At 42.3% G+C, this 14,943-nt stretch overlaps 1 long non-coding RNA gene across 1 annotated transcript; it reads left to right on the top strand.

Annotated features, from left to right (window-relative positions):
* The first annotated feature begins 3,759 nt into the window (after positions 1–3,759).
* Positions 3,760–9,720, top strand: LOC108260631 (uncharacterized). Its single transcript, XR_008393772.1, has 6 exons — positions 3,760–3,856; positions 5,226–5,306; positions 5,725–5,779; positions 7,894–8,060; positions 8,211–8,272; positions 9,566–9,720. It is a non-coding gene; the product is annotated as an uncharacterized LOC108260631 (long non-coding RNA).
* Positions 9,721–14,943: the final 5,223 nt, after the last annotated feature.

Here is a 14,943-nt window from a genome sequence, read left to right as displayed (position 1 = left end):
ATAGATCGTCAGTACATAGTGTTTATTTATGTTGTGTTAGGATGAGATAATGTGAAGACAGTGTGTCTTATTCGTGTCAAAAAATGTCTCTCAAACACAATTCCGTGATTTTATTACAACACAGGATGTCAAAAAGTGGCTCTTGACATTTCTTTGGTCGTGAGAATTTGCAGTAAAAAATTGGTGTAGCATTAAAAGCACTTTCTAAAATGAATGACTAAACTCTGCCGTGATCTTGTTGCGTGGGTGGAGGCTTTACACTATGTAATCCTTACCTTGGGAAAGGTTCAGTATGTGTAGTATGCAGTTGCAAACAAAGTCGTGCAACAGTACACCGTTTTACATTTACCGTGAGTTGTCTTCAATAGTACCGCATGATGATGTTGTGCAACTGATGTTACTGCACTCTTTGATGCCTGGACACGCCAGTTCGTGCTTGCACCTATAATATTTCATTGAACACACCCATAAACTTCTGTTTCTTAAAATATCAGCAACCAAACAAAGCACACATGTTCCACTCCACCATGTGACCAAACGCCACACTGGCTGAGCTCCAGGTGTCATTATGTGTCTGATTTCTCAACTGCATTTTTACACGACAATGATCTTTTCCTCACTGATAACTCATGTTAAAGGTCATTCACATAATTAGGACTTTGTCGTGTTCTCATTTAATTTTATTAATTTGTTTATGCTTCCTAAATGTAATGCTCCAAACCACTGTGTTCAGAACTTGGAAAAACCTGACGTCTGACGCAGAGAAGTGCGCTGGATCCGACGCAGAGAAGTGCACTGGGACGGTCTTTCAACTCGGAATTTCAGGTCCAATCAATTCTAGTGAAGATGGCTAATAGGGCTCCAAGTATGATAAAGCCCATTATTGCGTGACTAATAACTAAAGGCACACACACAAGTGTGCATACTCAGGTCACTACGATGGAGATATAAACAATCATCACATGCCGTGTCGCGAGTTGACGTGATGACGTGTGCCGTTAATCGATCTATGTTCTAGAACATGTAAAACGGCAACATGAAAGGAGTATTTTAACAGCGACTCATGTAAACACCTTAATCACAATATTGTCTCTCAGAATAAGGTCAATAATTAGATTACTGCTGTCCATGTAAACATAGTCACTGAAAATGGCAGGGGACGAATAAACCACCTATAAAATAACGTATAAAGTCACCTGCATGAACGTATAAAGCACTCGCATAACTTGCTGTTGTGTTCCATTCAGGATCTTAATGCACATCTCTAATCGTAGCCAGACAGAACAAAAAAAACACAGACAGTGCCCGCCTTATTTGCATACCTATTTGTGTCTATTAAAAGTCTGCTACTTCCTGGTATTAAGTTCAAGTTCAAGTTTGTTTTATTTATACAGCACAGTTAAAAACAGCCTGAGACCGACCAAAGTGCTGTACAGTAGACACAATAAAACAATTCTAGAATACAAGGAAATAAATAAATAAATAAATAAATAAATAAATAAATAAATAAAAATAAAGATTTAAGAAGTAATTTTAAGATCAGTAGGGAGCTAAACAATTCCATAATCTGGGCCGGGCTACAGAGAAAGCTCGTTCCCCTCGGCGTTTTAATCTGGTGCGAGGGACCGTGAGAAGGTTTTGACCACAGGATCTTAAACTTCTAGAGTGAGTGTAGGGCCGGAGTATATCAGTAAGATACTTGGGAGCTTGATTGTTCGGAGATTTGGAAACGAATAAAGAATTTTAAAATCGATTCTGAATTTGACCGGAAACCAGTGGAGATCTCTCAGGACGGGAGTGATGTGGTCACTTTTTCGTCTTTTTGCTAAACATCTGGCCGCAGCATTTTGGACTAATTGTAGGTGGACAATCTGTGACTTTGACATCCCATAATATAGAGAGTTGCAGGGGTCCAGGTGAGAGGTGATGAGTTCTTGGTTAGAGTGTTTAATTTTTAATAGAAGGCGAAGTTGAAGATGTATATAAAAACACATTATAACAGCTTCAAGAGCTTCACTACTAGATGCCAGACGAGGTCTCAGTAAATCATCTTGGATGCCTTGCACCCAGCTCATGTTCTGTTCTCTGGAAAATTCAGAGAGGAGAAAAAAGGCTTGATGACTGTTTGCTCAAAATGTACCACTCACTTATCATGCAGACAATGCCATCAAAGTGTTTTCAGCAATGTGAACTTAGAAGTTTCAATGTATGTATGTGCGTATGTGCCCAGACTGGTTTGGCAGTGTTGAATTTGCAGATGTCCCAACCTACAAAAGCTAATTGACCGTCTAGCCAGCCTACTCCACCCCCCCCCCCCCCCCCCCCCGCCACAGGTTTATTGTCAATGAAAAAAACAGAAGCAATTCAAATACTTCAACACAACAAATGCTTCAAGTGGTTTCCTGAAAACTGAAAATGCAACTTACAATGATTTCTCGAGTTTCCAAATTATTCACCCCCCTGAATAGAATCCCTCACAACAGCACAAATATGCAGAACAGGTGTCATCAAGCACACCTGATGATAAACTAATCAACGGCTTCATTAGTTGCACCAGGTATACTTGAGCTGGAACGCATAAAATACCTGAACTGGCTAGGGTCAGAAAGTTTATGAAATACCTGCACGGGGCAGAAAATAAAAGCTATCAACGGCTGCAACAGATTTCCGAGGAGTCAGGTTGACAGCAAGACTTGGTGGTAACAGGCACTGAGGCTTCAGTGAGCACAGTAAGGAGCGTACTAAACACAGTGTGGAGAGAGAATTCTAGACTGGATCGACATCGACATCATTAAACACTAACTGTCACTATATTAACATGCTATATTGCTGACCAAAAAGACGAGAGTAAAACGTAGTTTAAAAATAAAATCTCTCTTTATTTTCGTCGACAAAAAAGAGGATGCAAGATATATTTTTTTCCTGAAAGTGAGCTCCACACATAAGTGTAGAGGGATGTTCTGTGTGTGGCTGCACAATGTTAATGTTTGTGATCGGCCGTAATACCTACAGAATGCAGCCGATGGGAACGATCACAGGACCGATCAGACCACCGCAGGGACTTAAAGGAGTCTGAACGGAGCTGAAAATCTTACCTGAACAGTTACTTTAACAGATGTGATGGTAGAAACTCTGATATGGATAAAGCTGCACACTCGGACCTGAAATGATCCAGGTTTAATCTATTTTCAACTCCCTTCTTCATCTTCATGTCTGATAAACACAAAGAGTGTTGGCTAAGAAAACTTTACCCAAACACTTTTCTTTCAAAACATTTAATAATACAAAAGCCTTGGACCACAAAGCCAAAAAAACAAGAAATATTGAAAACAATCCATTCATAATGTTCTAAAATAAAACAGTTTAAAGTTCTCTGAATGCAAATGCAAATCAAAATACACTTTCTGTCTTTTTTCTAGTTTTGTGAGCACTTGCAGAATCATATTAAATGTAACACAGGAAAGTAAGTAAAATATTTTACACACACACACACACACACACACACACACACATATACATATATATACATATATATACACATATATATACACACACATATATATATATATATATATATATATATATATATATATATATATATATATAGCATTGAGGCAGTCCAAAAGTGGAGAAATGAATTACGGGGCTGCAGATTTACGTCATCCGACAAGCGTGCCAAGCCCTCTGCTGCCTCTCTTCAACCCATTCCCCTGCCTCTGGTAAACACTGTAGGTCTGTTTGAGTTTGCTCACATGCTCACCCTGACAGACGATTAGAGGAACTGGTGAGAGGTCGCATTCATGGCTTCAGTTCCTTTCTTGCAGGTAAACTCGTTCTTCAACTCCATCTTCTGCAGGTAAGGTAATCCAGTGTCATTCTTCACTGATAACAGGCTTTAGCTCATAGCATCTGAGCCACATTCTTGAAGCAGTGTATGAATGTGGTATGATGCCTTGGCCAGTACAGCCTTGAGCATTTTTCTTGTTTTTTTTACTGATTAATGCCGGTATCTCAGCTACTACCATCAATAATTCATTATACAAGCGTACAAGATTCGATCACCTGCTTATCTCACGTTGCGTGCTGAAGTAACATGTCCAGTGATCGAGGGACTGGTTGAGGGAGTGGCTGAGGAACTGGTTGAGGGACTGGTTGAGGAACTAAATGAGGGACTGGTTGAGGGACTGGTTGAGGGACTGGTTGAGGGACTGGTTGAGGAACTAAATGAGGGACTGGCTGAGGGACTGGTTGAGGGACTGGTTGAGGGACTGGTTGAGGGAATGGTTGAGGGAATGGTTGAGGAACTAAATGAGGGACTGGCTGAGGGACTGGTTGAGGAACTAAATGAGGGACTGGCTGAGGGACTGGTTGAGGGACTGGTTGAGGGACTGGTTGAGGGAATGGTTGAGGGAATGGTTGAGGAACTAAATGAGGGACTGGTTGAGGGACTGGTTGAGCGACTAGGTGTGTCCAAGTAAAGATATGTATTGCATATGTTGATAGACGAGCATTGTGTTTCTTTTTGGCATGGTCTTCAACAATTTCTAGACTCAGAATCCCCAGCGTGTTCTTACTGTCACTATAAGGAAAATAGAAAGGATCCTGGAGCGTATCCCAGGGAACACAATCACACACACATTCACACACTACGGACAATTTAAAAATGCCATTCAGCCTATAATGCATGTCTTCGGTGGAGGAAATTGGAGTACTGGAGAAAACCCACAAAGCATGGGGAGAACATTCAAGCTCAGTACATACAGGCCAGAGGCGGGATTCAAACCCCCAACCCTGGAGGTGCGAGGCAAGTGTGCTAAAGAGTTAGCTACAGTGCCCCCCTTATAATAATAATAAGAAGAAGAAGAGAAGAAGAAGACGAAGAGGAAGGAGAAGTTCAGCTGAGCTACATAAGCAAAAATGAATCCTTTCAACTGCCGTTTTCTTTATATCTAAAGAGAGATGTTTTGATTTAACTAGCTAAACATCATACTATATTTCAGGTTAACTGATAGCAAATAGATATCAAACACTTGTGAGTGTTTTATTTATATCCTTGTTTTGTTTTGTTTTTAAAAAAGTGACACTATGGTGTGTAACAGAAAAAACATGAAATGCCATTTAACAATCATGTTTGAAAAAACAAGCAGCCAAACGATGATTCACTCCCAGACTCTTTTCACGGCATGGGTTTGACATAATTATAGTATGTATTGTTACACCTTTAGTTAAAAAGCCCATTTACCCGCTCTGTGTTTTACACTCGAACTGGACTGAGAACTCTCCACATCTGCTACCTGTAGACACAGGTGAGTAGTTACTTTATTTCTTCCTGCCCCACATTAACATGCCCCAAAACAACATTAAATATAAATATACAAAGTATATAAATATTATTCATACAAATATACATATATATCATTAGAATTAAAAAAGTTATATATATATATATATATATATATATATATATATATATATATATATATATATAAAATAATCATTATTTTCTTTAATCTTATGTGGCATGGGTATTGCTAAACTATCTGTTTAGCAGTAATTGTAGACTGGAACTGGAATATCTACTGGTTTCCCCTCCTGCGGCCACAGAAGCACTTTACTTACACACCTGATGAAAGTCTTTTATGGAAATGTATTTACTTTGCTTAGCTTTTACTATATCTATTTTTTTTAAAAAATGTTTTGTATAAATATATATATATATTTTAGGTTATAAACACCACAATGGACTGGAGGGTTATTCTGGCTATCTTGTGTCTGATTGGTAAGTGTTGTCTTTTTCCTATTCTTTCCCTGAGTGTCTGAATTCCATCTCAGTTTCTCTCGTCACTGACGTCATCCTGCTCAAATATAACTCACTCAGTTAAAGCTGTATTATTTATCAAGACTATGTGTGAATTACAGAAGTGCGACACACACAGCTCTAGAAATCAGATATATCAGATATAATCAGAATTGACCCTTTATGTAAATAAGTTATGCTATTTTTATACAACACACTGCATGGCAAACACTATCAATAGCACTGTAGATTAATGTATACATATATTATAAAGATATACAAAAACAGTCAAAAATAAGACTAGAAACCACAACAAATGCTGTCATTAAACATCAATCAAACCTGCACCGGTGTATTTGTGACACAATAACACTTGGCAGTGAATGTAAAGCAAACAATGTACTAATCAAACTTGTTGTAAAATCTTTTCTTGTTTCGAACAGTTATCTTCACTCACCATTTATACTGGTACTTTGTGTAGAGCGCTCGGTCTTTTGTCACAAAGGATGTACAGTGCATCGGGAAAGGATTCACAGCGCTTCACTTTTTCCACATTTTGTTATGTTATAGCCTTATTTCAAAATGGATTAAATTCATTATTTTATTATTAAAATTCCTAAAACAATACCCCATAATGACGAGTTGCAGAAACATCTGAAGGATGATCAGTGGAAACAGGACGCACCTGAGCTCAGTTTTGAGTGTCATGGCAAAGGCTGTGAGTACTTATGTACATGTACTTTTTTTATTTTTTATTTTTTAATAAATTTGCAAAGATTTCAAACAAACTTCTTTCACATTGTCATTATGGGGTATTTTTTGTAGAATTTTGAGGAAAATAATGAATTGAATCCATTTTGGAATAAGACTGTAACATAACACAATGTGGAGAAAGTGAAGCGCTGTGAATACTTTCCGGACGCACTCTGTAGAAACATATCTATGCTTAAGTATTTAATCAAACTATGCATGCCAGTTTATCAGTCTATGTATTTATACAGTGGTACTGAAAGTTTGTGAGTTTTTCTGTATTTCTGCATATATATGACCTAAAACATCATCAGATTTTCACACATGTCCTAAAAGTAGATAAAGAAAACTCAATTAAACAAATGAGACAAGAATATTATACTTTGTATAATTTCTGACTCTAATTTCACCTTCAGATTAACTGCTAATCCTAGATGTTCACATACTTTTGAAACTCACAGATATGTAATATTGGAACATTTCCCTCAATAAATAAACATCCAAGTATAATATTTTGGTCTCGTTTGTTTAATTGGGTTCTTTATCTACTTTTAGGACTGTGAAAATGGGTTAGGGTCAGGGTTCTAAAGGGTTCACAAACTTTCAAGCATCACGGTAAAATGTTTGTGAAAGGCCCACATATGAGTGTGATGATCGAGTGTCCACATACTTTTGGGTATATAGTGTACTATTTTAAATTTGGGTGGTGGATTCCACACAAGGTGAGAAGCTTTCTGAATTTTCTTCCCAGCTTGATTTTGTTTGTTTGAATCAAAGACAGTTGAACTGGATCTGGAATTGAGAGACAAGGTATAATCTGTGTTAGGTGATTTCAACGTTTTTTAAGGTGGCTCAAAATGGGCACTTATTTGTCTTTTGAAAGTGACAAGGAAGCTGTTTGTTGTAGAAGAGCTTGTTATGCTTGTACCTGGCATCTCGTTTCAAACTGTGGGCCTTGTGGTTCGTAGCCTTTAAAACATCAAATGGGATTTTAAATGTCTTTAAATATATTTGGTTATAGTTTTTTCTTTTGGAGCATTATCATTTCCCCTCTAGAACTGTTTGTTGTTAGATTGTCAGGGACTTCAGGGACAGCGGCTTTGGCACACGTCTGCTCCGAGTTATCCTAGAGAAAGTATTACTTAATGAGCCTAATATGTTAAACATTTTCCGTTTCCATGGTGAATGCAAAGTAGTTTTTGTAACAAAACTCTGAGTTTCAGGACAAATATCTGCAGAGTTCTCATGCTGCAGTTGGCTTTCACAGTTAACACCACTGAGTGGCTGCTATCTTTAATATGTTTGCAGTATATTGGCAATCAAAGTTGATTTTTTCTGTCTGACAGCCACAAGTTCCGCAGACAATTCTACGAGTAATTCAAATTCAACAAACACTTCTGCAGTAGCTGCAACATTCAACTTGGTCTTTAGCATCAATGAAACCTTTGTTGAAGAAATGGCCAATACCAGCTCTCCACAGTTCACAGCAAAAGCTACAACGATCCGCCATCAGGTACGTTTGATTGATATTGCTTCCGTTTATATGATATTTTAATGAAATTTCATCTAGGGCTAAAAGTGACCAAGCAGACAGCCAATACACGTGATGTCTGTATTTCTGAAAAAACTGATTAATTAATGAACTAATAATAATATTTTTCAGCTTGAACCAATTTACAGACAAACCTTCACAAACTTCATCCAGATGGTCATTCTTGAATTCAGGTGAGAAATAATACGTGAAAACTGTCACGTTACCTGGTAAGAGGCAAGCGCGGGCCGAGGATACGCAGATAGGAAAGCGATTCCGAGTCCGAGGCAAACACAATAATCCAAAACGTAAATCCAGATTCGTAGTTGAGAACGAGGCGGAAGTTCCAAAACCAATGAAGATCCAATGTTCGTAGAGAGCGTGGTAACAAGCCAACGTAGAGAGAGCTTTAGCGTTACTTCGCGCCACGTTGTTGTTAATAGGGTCTTAAATAACCTTGGGCGGCGCGCAGGTGTTTGCACTCAGTATTCCAGCGAACTTGAGCGTGGATGTGGCTGGGATGTGTAGTCTGCGCCGGCACAGCGGCCGCGAGCTCGCCGTGGCGTAACAAAAACGTTGTTCTGAATCACTGCTTAAAGTGGAAAAAAGTGCCGGTACTCCTCTTATTGGAGTTGGTGTGTGTATGGGTCGGTATCGACTAATCATTAAATATTACATTCTGGACTTCCACAGGGAGTAAAAGATACTAGGAGCTATCGCTGATGTACACAACATAAATGTATTTACTCAAAGGGACACCATTTGCAATATCTCTAGAATATCTAGATCATTGTAATATCTGTATTTTACTGTAATAATGTAATAATATAATAATGTAATATCTGTATGATACTTATATACTCTTAGTTTTATTATTACTATATTATGAATGTGGGATATGATTGGAACTTTGTTGCATGTAAATACTGTACGCATATAAACATCGTATTCTGAATATAGACCTTAAACAGAATTTGAGATGCATGTAAACGTAGTCGTTGTCTGACTCACGCGTTCCCTTTGTGCCCTTTTAGAGCCAGGCCAACATTATTGCTATTAACATTACTTAGCGTAAATGTTACGTTACTTAGACTAGCATTAACATTAATTTACATAACGATAGACTAGCATTAACGTTATTTATCTTGAGACTTTATATTATTTTATTTATTTTTAATCTTGAGACTTGTCGAGAGAACGGGAACAGGTGAGCATCATGTAGTGCCCCCTGGGTAATGTAGTTTGTTTAGGGTAACTATGAATCACCCAGAACCTGATCTGGAGAAGACAGAAAAGAGTACTGGCAGCTTGTGAGAAGTACCGGTACACAACAAAATGTCACGTTATACCAAAGAGTAAAATGTAGAAGTGCGGGTACAGAGTACAGGTGGTGACAGGCCCACTTCAAGCTCTGCTCTGAATAATTATTTTTCATTGCTTTTGAGATTCAGAATTTCATGCTGTATTTAACTATGGTTGTGTTTTAGGAATGGTTCGATTGTGACAAATTCCACTCTTGAATTTACCGCCAATGGCACCATCCCAACTAACTCCACACTACAAGACGCCCTTGTTAATGCGACCAGCACCAACTCAAGCTTGAACATTATTCCAACTTCTATAAAAGTCACCCGGGTTCCTGGTCAGTATTCACTTTCACTGATACTGCACTTTAATAACATTTTGTACATGTAAGTATTCTAATTCCTATTTAACCTCTCAATTAATAGTGACAAACACCTCTTCAACAAACACTTCAACAAACTCCACTTCAACAAACTCCACGTCAACAAACTCCACGTCAACGAACGCCACGTCTACAAACGCCACGTCAACGAACGGCACTTCAACAAACGCCACGTCTACAAACGCCACGTCTACAAACGGCACTTCAACAAACGCCACGTCTACAAACGCCACTTCAACAAACGCCACTTCAACAAACGCCACTTCAACCAACGCCACGTCAACAAACGCCACGTCTACAAACGCCACTTCAACAAACACCACGTCAACAAACGCCACTTCAACAAACGCCACTTCAACCAACGCCACGTCAACAAACGCCACTTCAACCAACGCCACGTCAACAAACGCCACGTCTACAAACGCCACTTCAACAAACGCCACGTCAACAAACGCCACGTCAACAAACGCCACGTCTACAAACGCCACTTCAACGAACGCCACGTCAACAAACGCCACTTCAACGAACGCCACGTCAACAAACGCCACTTCAACCAACGCCACTTCAACCAACGCCACGTCAACGAACGCCACTTCAACGAACGCCACGTCTACGAACGGCACTTCAACCAACGCCACTTCAACCAACGCCACGTCAACAAACGCCACGTCAACAAACGCCACGTCAACAAACGCCACGTCAACAAACGGCACTTCAACCAACGCCACGTCAACAAACGCCACGTCAACAAACGCCACGTCAACAAACGCCACTTCAACCAACGCCACGTCAACAAACGCCACTTCAACAAACTCCACGTCAACAAACGCCACGTCAACAAACTCCACGTCAACCAACGCCACGTCAACAAACGCCACGTCTACAAACGCCACGTCAACAAACGCCACTTCAACAAACGCCACTTCAACAAACGCCACTTCAACAAACGCCACGTCAACAAACGCCACTTCAACAAACGCCACTTCAACAAACGCCACGTCAACAAACGCCACGTCTACAAACGCCACTTCAACAAACGCCACTTCAACAAACGCCACGTCTACAAACGCCACGTCAACAAACGCCACGTCTACAAACGCCACTTCAACAAACGCCACGTCTACAAACAGCACGTCAACAAACGCCACGTCAACAAACGGCACTTCAACGAACGCCACGTCAACGAACGCCACTTCAACGAACGCCACGTCTACAAACGCCACTTCAACCAACGCCACGTCAACAAACGCCACTTCAACAAACGCCACGTCTACAAACGGCACGTCAACAAACGCCACGTCAACAAACGGCACTTCAACCAACGCCACGTCAACAAACGCCACGTCAACAAACGCCACGTCTACAAACGCCACTTCAACAAACGCCACGTCTACAAACGCCACGTCAACAAACGCCACGTCAACAAACGCCACGTCAACAAACGGCACGTCTACAAACGCCACTTCAACAAACGCCACGTCTACAAACGCCACGTCTACAAACGCCACGTCAACAAACGCCACTTCAACAAACGCCACGTCAACAAACGCCACTTCAACAAACGCCACGTCAACGAACGCCACGTCAACGAACGCCACGTCAACGAACGCCACTTCAACGAACGCCACGTCAACAAACGCCACTTCAACCAACGCCACTTCAACAAACGCCACGTCTACAAACGGCACGTCAACAAACGCCACGTCTACAAACGCCACGTCAACAAACGCCACGTCAACAAACGCCACGTCAACAAACGCCACGTCTACAAACGCCACTTCAACAAACGCCACGTCTACAAACGCCACGTCAACAAACGCCACGTCAACAAACGGCACGTCTACAAACGCCACTTCAACAAACGCCACGTCTACAAACGCCACGTCTACAAACGCCACTTCAACAAACGCCACGTCTACAAACGGCACGTCAACAAACGCCACGTCTACAAACGGCACGTCAACAAACGCCACGTCAACCAACGCCACGTCAACCAACGCCACGTCAACCAACGCCACGTCAACAAACGCCACGTCTACAAACGCCACTTCAACAAACGCCACGTCTACAAACGCCACGTCTACAAACGCCACGTCTACAAACGCCACTTCAACAAACGCCACTTCAACAAACGCCACGTCAACAAACGCCACGTCAACAAACGCCACTTCAACAAACGCCACGTCTACAAACGCCACGTCAACAAACGCCACGTCAACAAACGCCACTTCAACAAACGCCACGTCTACAAACGCCACTTCAACCAACGGCACTTCAACCAACGCCACGTCAACAAACGCCACGTCAACAAACGCCACGTCTACGAACGCCACTTCAACAAACGCCACGTCTACAAACGCCACGTCAACAAACGCCACGTCAACAAACGGCACGTCTACAAACGCCACTTCAACAAACGCCACGTCTACAAACGCCACGTCTACAAACGCCACGTCAACAAACGCCACTTCAACAAACGCCACTTCAACAAACGCCACTTCAACAAACGCCACTTCAACAAACGCCACGTCAACGAACGCCACTTCAACGAACGCCACGTCAACGAACGCCACTTCAACGAACGCCACTTCAACGAACGCCACTTCAACGAACGCCACGTCAACAAACGCCACTTCAACAAACGCCACGTCTACAAACGCCACGTCTACAAACGCCACGTCAACAAACGCCACGTCTACAAACGGCACGTCAACCAACGCCACGTCAACCAACGCCACGTCAACCAACGCCACGTCAACAAACGCCACGTCAACAAACGCCACGTCTACAAACGCCACTTCAACAAACGCCACGTCTACAAACGCCACGTCAACAAACGCCACGTCAACAAACGGCACGTCTACAAACGCCACGTCTACAAACGCCACGTCAACAAACGCCACTTCAACAAACGCCACGTCAACAAACGCCACTTCAACAAACGCCACGTCTACAAACGCCACGTCAACAAACGCCACTTCAACAAACGCCACGTCAACAAACGCCACTTCAACAAACGCCACGTCAACAAACGCCACTTCAACAAACGCCACGTCTACAAACGCCACTTCAACAAACGCCACGTCAACAAACGCCACGTCAACAAACGCCACGTCTACAAACGCCACTTCAACAAACGCCACGTCTACAAACGCCACTTCAACAAACGCCACGTCTACAAACGCCACGTCAACAAACGCCACGTCTACAAACGCCACGTCTACAAACGCCACGTCAACAAACGCCACGTCAACAAACGCCACGTCTACAAACGCCACTTCAACAAACGCCACGTCTACAAACGCCACGTCAACAAACGCCACGTCAACAAACGGCACGTCTACAAACGCCACGTCTACAAACGCCACGTCAACAAACGCCACTTCAACAAACGCCACGTCAACAAACGCCACTTCAACAAACGCCACGTCTACAAACGCCACGTCAACAAACGCCACTTCAACAAACGCCACGTCAACAAACGCCACTTCAACAAACGCCACGTCAACAAACGCCACTTCAACAAACGCCACGTCTACAAACGCCACTTCAACAAACGCCACGTCAACAAACGCCACGTCAACAAACGCCACGTCTACAAACGCCACTTCAACAAACGCCACGTCTACAAACGCCACGTCAACAAACGCCACGTCTACAAACGCCACGTCTACAAACGCCACGTCTACAAACGCCACGTCTACAAACGCCACTTCAACAAACGCCACGTCTACAAACGCCACGTCAACAAACGCCACGTCAACAAACGCCACGTCTACAAACGCCACTTCAACAAACGCCACGTCTACAAACGCCACGTCTACAAACGCCACTTCAACAAACGCCACTTCAACAAACGCCACGTCTACAAACGCCACGTCAACAAACGCCACGTCAACAAACGCCACGTCTACAAACGCCACTTCAACAAACGCCACGTCTACAAACGCCACTTCAACCAACGCCACGTCAACAAACGCCACTTCAACAAACGCCACGTCTACAAACGCCACTTCAACCAACGCCACGTCTACAAACGCCACTTCAACAAACGCCACGTCTACAAACGCCACGTCTACAAACGCCACTTCAACAAACGCCACTTCAACAAACGCCACGTCAACAAACGCCACGTCAACAAACGCCACGTCTACAAACGCCACGTCTACAAACGCCACGTCTACAAACGCCACTTCAACAAACGCCACGTCTACAAACGCCACTTCAACAAACGCCACGTCTACAAACGCCACGTCTACAAACGCCACGTCTACAAACGCCACTTCAACAAACGCCACGTCTACAAACGCCACTTCAACAAACGCCACGTCAACAAACGCCACTTCAACAAACGCCACGTCTACAAACGCCACGTCTACAAACGCCACTTCAACAAACGCCACTTCAACAAACGCCACTTCAACAAACGCCACGTCAACAAACGCCACTTCAACAAACGCCACGTCAACCAACGCCACGTCAACAAACGCCACGTCAACAAACGCCACGTCAACCAACGCCACGTCAACAAACGCCACGTCAACAAACGCCACGTCAACAAACGCCACGTCAACCAACGCCACGTCTACAAACGCCACGTCAACAAACGCCACTTCAACAAACGCCACGTCAACCAACGCCACGTCAACAAACGCCACGTCAACAAACGCCACTTCAACAAACGCCACGTCAACCAACGCCACGTCAACAAACACCACTTCAACAGTAATACCTCCAGATCCTCTAATTGCAACTGCAATTTTCAACATGATCTTCAGCATCAAAGAAACGTTTGATCCAGCACTGGCCAATACCAGCTCTGCAGCATTTGCAGCAAAATCTACAAATATCCGTAATAAGGTATGTTTTATTGATAATGCTTCCATTTACAGTTTATTTGATTCTTCTAAACAAGAGTCATTTTGCCCCCAGAGCAATTCTGTTTCTTTATAAGGAAACCTAAAGAACTCGACATGGTTCAGATGTTGGCTTTCTGTTAAGAAGTAATATAGAACAGGTCTAATTTTTGCATTCGTCTGAGGTTTCAGTTCAGTTTCATTAAGTTATATGAATATTCTGAAGTCAGATTAAATGGACATGCCACGCGGCACAATTATATATGAATTTGAACATTTTTAAGTCTCAGTGTTTTTGTTATCTATTCCCTTTATCTATATC

This window comes from Ictalurus punctatus, chromosome 29 (assembly GCF_001660625.3).
Source record: "Ictalurus punctatus breed USDA103 chromosome 29, Coco_2.0, whole genome shotgun sequence".
Classification (NCBI taxonomy): Eukaryota; Metazoa; Chordata; class Actinopteri; order Siluriformes; family Ictaluridae; genus Ictalurus; species Ictalurus punctatus.
Note: the sequence above shows the minus strand (reverse complement) of the source record. Positions and strands in the feature narration are given on the sequence as shown.